This window comes from Macaca mulatta, chromosome X (genome assembly GCF_049350105.2).
Source record: "Macaca mulatta isolate MMU2019108-1 chromosome X, T2T-MMU8v2.0, whole genome shotgun sequence".
NCBI classification, from domain to species: Eukaryota; Metazoa; Chordata; class Mammalia; order Primates; family Cercopithecidae; genus Macaca; species Macaca mulatta.
In genome coordinates, this window is record NC_133426.1 from 103,041,676 (window position 1) to 103,051,650 (window position 9,975).

The window sequence follows — 9,975 nt, forward strand, 5'->3', positions numbered from 1 at the left end:
GAAGAAAAAGAAAAAAATAATGAAGAACTATGAAGAGTTGTTAGCTCTTTAAAATAACTTTGTGTGTTTTTTGTTTTTGAGACAAGATCTCACTCTGTTGCCCAGGCTGGAGTGCAGTGGCATGAACATGGCTCACTGCAGCCTCCACTTCCTGGACTCAAATGATCCTCCTTCCCAGTAGCTGGGAGTACAAACATGTGCCCCCACACTTGGCAATTTTTTTTTTCTGTAGAGATGGGGTCTTGTTGCGTTGCCCAACCTGGTCTCAAACTCCAGGGCTCAAGCAGTCATCCCACCTCAGTCTCGCAAAGTGCTGGGATTATGGGAGTGAGCCACCACACTCAGCAAAATAACTTGTTATATTAATAAGATGTTCTTGTAAGTTTCATGGCAAGCAAAATACAAAATCTATGACAGATTTAATAAAAATTAAAATCTACTACCAGAAAAAATCACCTAACCCCAAAGGAAGACAATATAAAAAAGAAAGAAGAAAAAGAAGAATTATAAAACAACCAGAAAACAAGTAACAAAATGGCAGTAGTAAGTCCTTAGTTATCAATAACAACATTGAATGTAAATTTATTTAAGTCTCCAATTAAAAGGCCTAGAGTGGAAGAATGGGTAAAGAAAAAAGACCACATGGTATGCTTCCTACAAGAAACCCACTTGCTCTATAAAGAAACACATAGACTGAAAATGAACAGCTAGAAAAAGATATTCCACGCAATAGGAAACCAAAAAAGAGCAGGAGTAGCTATATTATATCAGAAAAAAAAAAAAGACTAAAACTCAAAAATTGTAAAAGAGATAAAGACAGTCATTATATAAAGATAAAGGGTTCAATTCATCAAGAGGATATAACAACTATAAATGTGCATTCAAAACTGGAGATTCTAGGTATATAAAGCAAACATAAATAGGTCTAAATCAGAGAGATAGACTGCAATGCAATAATACTGTGGCCTTCGATACTCCACTCTCAGTAATAGACAGATCATTCAGACAGAAAATCAACAAAGAAACATTAAAATTAAACTATGCACTAGACCAAATAGTACAAACTGACATTTACAGAACATTTCTCCCAATTGCTGCAGAACACACATTCTTTTTATCAGCACATGGGACATTCTGTAGAATAAACCATACCTTAGGCCACAAAACAAGTCTCAACAAATTCAAAAAAGTTGGAATCATATCAAATATATTTTCTGACCACAATAGAATAAAATTAGAAGTCAATAATAAGAGGAACTTTGAAACAATGCCAACACATAAAAATTGAACGACATGCCCTGAAATGACCAACAGGTCAATGAACAAACCAAGAAGAAAATTTTAAAATGTCTCGAAACAAATAAAAATGGAAATACAACATACCAAAATCTGTGAGGTACAGCAAAAGCAGGACTAAAAGGGATGTATACAGCAATAAATGCCTATGTTAAAACAGTAGAACGACTTCAAATAAACAACCTAACAATGTATCTCAAGGAACTAGAAAACCAAGAAAAAAAAAAAATAAGACCCAAAATTAGCAGAAGAAAAGAAACATTAAAGATCAAAGCAGAAATAAATAAAATTGGAGACTAAAAACATACAAAAGAATGAAATAAAAAGTTGGTTTTTTGAAAAGATAAAGAAATTCACAGACTTTTAGCTAGATTAATTTAGAAAAAATAGAGAAGACCCAAATAAATAAAATCAGAAACAAAAACGGAGACATAACAACTGAGACCATGTTAGCAAGTACAAAGAATCATTAGAGACTATTATGAACAACTATATCCCAACAAACTCAAAAATCTAGAAGAAATGTATAAATTCCTGGACACACGCAGCCTACCAATATTGAACCATTAAGAAATAGAGAACCTGAACAAATCAAAGATGAGTAATATTATCAAAGCCATAATAAAAAGTCTCCCATCAAAGAAAAGCTCAGGACCTGATGTTTTCACTGCTGAATTCACCAAATATTTAAAGAACAACTAATGCCAATTCTACTGAAACTCTTCAAAAGAAATTGAAGAGTGGGGAATAATTCCAAACTCACCAGCATTACACTCATACACAGGACGAGGACACACACACACACACACACACACACACACACACGAAACCTATTGGCCAATACCCCTGATTAACATTGATGCAAAAATCCTCAACAAAATACTAGCCAACCAAATTCAACAGCACATTAAAAACATCATTCACCACAATCGACTGTGATTTATCCCAGGGATATAAGAACGGTTCAACATATGCAAAACAGTAAACGTGATACCTCACATTAACAGAATCAAGAACAAAAACCATGTGCTTATTCTAATAGATGCTGAAAAAGCATTTGATAAAATTCAACATCTCTTTATGATAAAAGCCCTCAACAAACTGGGGTAGAGAAGGAAGATACCCCAAAACAATAAAGGCATATATATATATATATATATACACACACACACACACACACACACACACACACACACACGACAAACTCCTAGTTAACATCATACTGAATGGGGAAAAATTGAAAGCCTTCCCTCTAAGATCTAGAAAAAGATAAAGGTTCCCACTTTAACCACTTTTGTTCAACAGAATACTTGGAGTCTTACCCAGAGAAATTAGGCAAGAACAAGAAATAGAGGGCATGCAAATTAAAAAGAAAGAAGTCAAAATAGCCTTGTTTGCAGATGGCATTATCTTATATTTAGAAAAACCTAAAGATTCCACCAAAAAAACGGTTATAACTTATAAGCAAATTCAATCAAGTTTTAGGATACGAAATCAACCTACAAAAATCAGTAGTATTTGTATATATCAACACAAACAATCTGAACAGGAAATCACAAAAGCAATCCCATCTACAATAGCTACAAAGAATACAAAATAAATATACAGGAATCAATTAACCAAACATGTGAAAGTTCTACACAAGGAAAATTGTAAAACAGTGGTGCAAGAAATTGAAGAGGAAACAAAAACAATGGAAATATATTCCATGATCATTAATTGAAAGCAATAATATAGTTAAAATGACAATACTATCCAAGGCAGTTTACAAATTAAATGAAATCGTTATCAATATTAATGACACTTTTCACAGAATTTCTTTTAAAAGCAATTTCAAAATTTATGTGGGACCACAAAAGATCTCCAAATACCTAAAGTCATCCTGAGCAAAAGGAACGGATCTGGAGGCACCACACTGCTTCAAGATATACTACAAAATTATTTTAAACAAATCAGCATGGTACTGGCATAAAAGCAGACACATAAGCCACGGGAACAGAATAGAGAACCCAAATATAAATTCATGCATTTACAGCTAACTCATTTTTAACAAAGTTGCCAAGAACATACAATAAGTAAAGGACAGTCTCTTCAACAAATTGTGCTGGGAAAACTGAATGACCATATACAGAAGAATGATACTAGGCTCTTAACTCTCACCATATACAAATATCAAATAAAAATGGATTAAAGGCTTAAACGTAAGACCTAAAACTATGAAAGTATTCAACAAAAGGATTGGGGAAATGCTTCAGGACATAGATCTATGCAAATATTTGGGGCTAAGATGTCTAATGCACAGGCAACAAAAGCAAAAGGAGAACAGTGAGATTACATCAAGCTAAACAGCTTCTGCACGAAAAGGAAGCAATTAACAAAGTGAAAAGGCAACTCTCAGAATGGGAGAAAATAGTAACAAATTATTCATCTGAAAAAGGATTAATATCCAAAATATACAAGGACCTCAAACAACTCAAATGCAAAAAATAAATAAATAAATGAATAATCTAATTTTTAAAATGGGCAAAAGAGCTGAGTAGACATTTATCAAAAGAAGTTATACAAATGGCCAACAGGTATATGAAAACATGCTCAATATCACTAATTATCAGAGATATGTAAATCAAAATCACAGTGGGATATCATGTCACCCAAGTAAACGTAGGTTTTATAAAATGATAGGGAGTTGGACATGGTAGTTAATGCCTATAATCCAACATTTTGGGAGGCTGAGGTGGGAGAATCACTTGAGTCCAGGAGTTTGAGACCATCCTGGGCAACATAGTGAGATTTTATGCACAAAAAATTTTTAAAATTAGCCAGGCACGATGGCATGTGCCTGTAGTCTTAACTCCTTGGGAGGCTGAGGTGGGAGGATTGCTTGAGCCCAGGAGGTCAAGCTGAAGTGAGCTATGATCACATTATTGAACTCCAGCCTAGGAAACAGATTGAAACTTTATCTCAATGTGTGTGTGTGTGTGTGTGTATATATATATATATATATATATATATATATATATATCATATATATGTAATATATATATATCATATATTTTTTTAAGTAAAAAGACAGGGAATAAAGGATGCTGGAAAGTGTGTGGAGAAAGGGGAATGCTCAGCTGAACACAGTGGTGTGCATCTGTAGTCCCAGTTACTGGAGAAACTGAGATGAAAGAATTACTTGAACCCAGGACTTCAAGATGAGCCTAGCCAAAATAGCAAGATCCTGTTTCAAAAAATATATATTTTTAAATAGGGAAATGTTCATATGTTGTTTGTGGAAATGTAAATTACCACAGTCGGTATGGAAAGCTATATGGAGGTTCCTCAAAAAATTAAAAATAGAACTATCATATGATCCAGCAATTCCACTACTGGGTATATATCCAAAAGAAGGAAATTCGGTATACTGAAGAGATATCTGCACTGCCATGTTTATTGCAGCACTATTCACAGTAGCCAAAATGTTGAATTAACCTTGGGGCCCATCAATGAATGAGTGGATAAGGAAATCATGGTATATATACACAACGAATTTTTATTCAGCCATAAAAACATAAAATCCTGTCATTTGCAGCAACATAGATTGAACTGGAAGCCATTATGTTAAGTGAAATAAGCCAAGCACAGAAAGACAAATATCACATATTCTCACTCATATGTGGGAGCTACAAAAGTGAATCTAATGAAGATAGAGAATAGATTGGTTGCTACCAGAGGCCAGGAAGGATAGGAGAGAAGGAGGTATGAGAGAGTTCAATTAATGTGTACAAATACATAGTTTAATAAAAGAAATCAAACCCAGTGTTTGATATATCAGTAGGTAGACTATTATATATAATAATCTATTGTATATTTCAAAATAACTAGAAGAGAACAATTCAAATGGTTCCAGCATAAAGAAAAGGCAAATATTTAAGCTGATGGATGTCCCAATTATACTTATTTAATCTGTACAAAATTATATGAATGTATTAAATTATCACATATACCCTGAAATATGAACACATTATGTACAATATTTTCAAATGTAAAAACTTTTTAACTCAAAGATTATATAATTATTATGCAAACTTTTCCAGAAAATAAGACAAAAGGGAATATTGCCCCTATTCATTTAATACATCTAGTGTAAGCCTATTACCAAAACCAGTGAAGGAGACGGTCTCACTTCTGAGCATAGACGAAAAAATCTAAAAGGAAACACAGTAGATTCTCATTATTCATGGGTTCTATATCTGCAAATTTGCTTATTCCCTAAAATTTATCTGTAACATCCAATTCAATATTTAGGGCATTTTCAAGATCACTGATGGACATTCACAGAGCTGTGAAAAATTTGCATCATCCAACATGCATATTCCCAGAGTGTTCTGGCTTCTTGCTTCAGCTCTCTTACTGCAAATAAATGTTCTTTGAGTGCTCTGTATACTGCCACATTTTTCACATGTTTGTGCTTTTTATTGGTGAGTTTACTGTTTAAATTGACCTCCAAGCATAAAGCTGAAGTATAGTCTAGTGTTTCCAAGTATAAGAAAGCTTTGGCCGGGCACGGTGGCTCAAGCCTGTAATCCCAGCACTTTGAAAGGCCGAGGCAGGCGGATCACAAGGTTAGTAGATCGAGACCATCCTGGCTAACACAGTGAAACCCCATCTCTACTAAAAATACAAAAAAATTAGCCGGGCATGGTGGTGTGTGCCTGTAGTCCCAGCTACTCGGGAGGCAGAGGCAGGAGAATGGCGTGAACTCAGGAGGCGGAGCTTGCAGTGAGCCAAGATCATGCCACTGCACTCCAGCCTGGGCGACAGAGCAAGACTCCATCTCAACAAAAAACAAAAAAAATAATAATAATAAAAGAAAGCTTTGATGTGCTTTAAGAAGTAAATATAGATAAGCTTTTTCAGGCATGATTTACAGTCCTGTTGGCCTTAAACTCAATGTTAGTGAATCACCAATATATAGACAATAAAGTGTCTTTAAACAGAAACATGCATAAAATAAGGTTATGTGTTGATTGAGTCACAAAAATATTGCCAGAGACTCACAGGAACCTAACCTTGTATTTCCGCTAGGAGCAATGATTCAGTTTTTGCTTAATTTGATGCTCATGGTGACTTTATAGAAAATAACTACTGTGAATAACAAGAATCGGCTGTGTTCTAAATACTAAGATGCATTAAAAATGTTTTGAAGAATCATATCAAATTCAGTTAATTCTAAATGCAAAGACTGATTATTTAATATTTGAAAATTTATAAATGTAATACATGACATTCACTATATAATCTTATTATTTAATACAGAAACATATTTCATGGTATCCAATACTTGTTTACTATAAAACCATCTAGCAAACTATGAATACACGGTAACTTCACTAACCCGATAAAAGGCATCTAGCAAAAAGCTAGAAGCAAACACAATCATTAATGTTAAAACATTAGAAACAGTTATTTAAAATCCAATATGAGAGAAGCATGCCTACTCTCAATGCTTCTATTCAATATGGCATCAGACATCCAAACCAGTGCATTAAGACAAAAACAAGGAAAATACAGTAAGATAATGAAAATAAAAGAAATGAAATTATAAAGACTTGCATGCAAAATGATTCTCTAATTAGGAAATGCAAGAAAATCTATACAAAATTTATTGGAATTAATAAAACAATTCAGTAAGGCTACTGGATCAATAAATACATCAGCGAATTCCCAACAGGAACAAAAATATCAAAGTGTTATTTTAAAATAATATTTACCAATAAAAACACTTAAGAATAAAGATTTTTAAAACATTTAAGATCTTTATACAGAAATATAATAATACTTTATTATAACTTTTATGTCTTTATTATAAGGTGTAAAAGAAGAACTAAATATAAGGGGAGATATGGCATGTACATGCATGCAAAGATTCAATATGGTAAAGATGGCAATTCCTGCACATCAATTTTAGATGACTTCCCATTACGTATGCAAGAGTAATAGAATTCAAAACTCCTGTTTGGTAAAGTTTCATAACACTACTTATAGGTAAAATCAAAAGCCTGTAACCAGCATTTACAACATTAGAATTGTGTAATTACCATCCAACTGTAGGGCCACTGCATTCTCATCCCATGATACCTTTTGTTCACATTTCTTGCTTGAGTCAACTGTCTCTTGGATACCTTATCTTGCTTCTTTTTAAATTTTACTTGGGTACAACCTCAAGTCAGTCTTTTATAAATGGTGTGTTACTGATATATTTTCTGATTTTTGTATGTCTTAAAATATCTTCATTATCCCTGTATATAAATGCTAGTTTATCTAAGTATCAAATTTCAAGTACAAAATCATTTTCCTTCAGAACCTCAATACATTGTTTTATTCTCTTCTAGCTTCCATTGTAACTACTGAGAATTCTGATGCAAATCTGATTTATATTTCTTTGTAAATTATATATATTTTATCTTGGCATATATAGAACCATCTTTGCAAAAATTATGACAGTGTGAGAAATTTGACATAGAAAAATTATGACAGTGAAAGACAGCTGACCTAACCAACTCCATTTTGCTTCTAACCTCCAAGCTGCCCTTCTTCATTCCTGGACATAGGTCAAGCTGACTATGGGAGGAATTTATAGTTTATCTTTAAAACAAAAATGATAACAGCCCTTTCCCAAAGCAAACCTCCTCCTTACTTGGGGATCAAACCTCCTTTGCAAAACTAACAAATTGGCCACAAGATTAGAATTTATAACTTTGGAGTCATGCAGCCAGAAGCCACAGGATTCCTAACCTTCCCTTCCCAATTGCTGCTATAGATAAGATCAATATTAGGAAATCTAAGATTGGTGTTTGAGGTGTTTTCCAGACCCTGCATTTTGATAGACCAGCCGGTGCCACCCAGACCAATAAACTGGCTCATCTGGTCCTGTGTCTCCCTTCCAGGAACTGACTCAGTACAAGAAGACAAGCTCCAACTCCCTATGATTTCATCCCCAACCCCAAAAATCTGCATTTCCCATACTCTATCCCCCTGCCCACCAAACTATCCTTAAAAAATCCTTGCCTCTGAATTTTCAGGAAGGCTGATTCGAATAATGGCAAACTCCTGTCCTTCCACTTAGCTGGCTCTGCATTTATTAAACTCTTTCTCTATTACAAAGACCTGATGTTCTCAGTATGTTGGTTTTTCTGGGCAGTGGGCAAGATAAACCTGTCAGGTGATTACATACTTCTAAGATATTCTCTTCTTGGTGTTTGAGTTTTATCCCTGTTTTGTAGTCCCTTTCAATCCGCAAACATATGTTTTTCTTTAATTCTAGGAGGATCCCTTTCTAGAGAAAACTTTCTTCTATTATTAGTTTGATTGTTACCCTCTGTTTTATTAACATCTGTTTTTTATTCATCCAAATTTACAAACAAATATTGGAATACTTGCATTGATTTTATAAATTTGTATTTTCTATCTCGGATATTTTGTTCCATTATTTTTGCCTGTGCCTCAATTTTTTCTTCTAACTCCTTGATTGACATTTCTTAGTTTGGTATTTAAAATTTTTAATTTCCAAGATACCTTTTTTCTATATTTGCTTCTTTTTCATAGCAGCCTACTCTCATTTTATCAGTTGTATTATTTCTTAAATGTTTCTGAGGATAGAATTTTTATCTTTTGTTCTTTAGATTTTATGTGATTCTTCTAAGAATAATTATTCCATTTGTTCATGTTGGTCCTACCAAAAAGAAAAAAAAAAAGTTTTTTTCTCAAATACCTACAGATTCTTAGTTGCTCATTCATATACATGAATTAATGACTAAGTAGCATAGGTTTCCTGTGTGTTTACATATATATGTTTCCTCAGTGGTTTCCTTCTCTGAATGAAAGAGATCACCATCAGCTCTGTGTATGCAGGGAGAGTATATCATTGACAGATTGCCTTTGCTTTATAGTTTGTAGCTGAAAAGTGAGCAGGCACTCCCACCCCTCATTCCAAAATGAGGAGGGTTTTACTGTGAAGTTCCATTCCTGTTAAAAATAAGTGGATATTTTTAGGATTCCTGTCTCTTTTTTTGTAATTTAGATCTCTTATTATAACTGAAGGTTATATTTCATATCTGCACATAAAGAGGGCCTGACTGGTTAAAGTGCCCCAAAACAATCATTTTAATAATCATTCCACTTGCTACTCCTTGTACCTGCTTACTCTGAATTTGCAGCCTTTTTATGAAATTCCATCTATTCTGTAGCTTTCTCCTGTGTCTGTACTTGGAAGTAACTTTTGATATAGTTTATCCACCAATAAAATGTATGTGCCTTTACAAATCCAGAAATGCACACATATTTAAATGTGGTAAGGCCTATTCCTCTCATCTTTGGTGGTGTGACAAATTCATTACAATTTGTATTCCTTTACTGACATTTTAAATGGGGCATTTGTAAGGAGGGGAGAAAAACACATATGTTCAGCAAAAGTCAATATACATTATTTTTAGTTTTTATTTGTTTTCCTGTTACTTTCCTTTTTAACTTTTATCTTAAGTTCAGGGGTACATGTGCAGGATATGCAGGTTTGTTACATAGGTAAAGTTGTGTCATGGGGGTTTGTTGTACAGATGATTTCATCACCCAGATATTAAGCCTAGTACCCATTAGTTATTTTTCCTGATCTTCTCCCTTGTTCCATCCTCCACC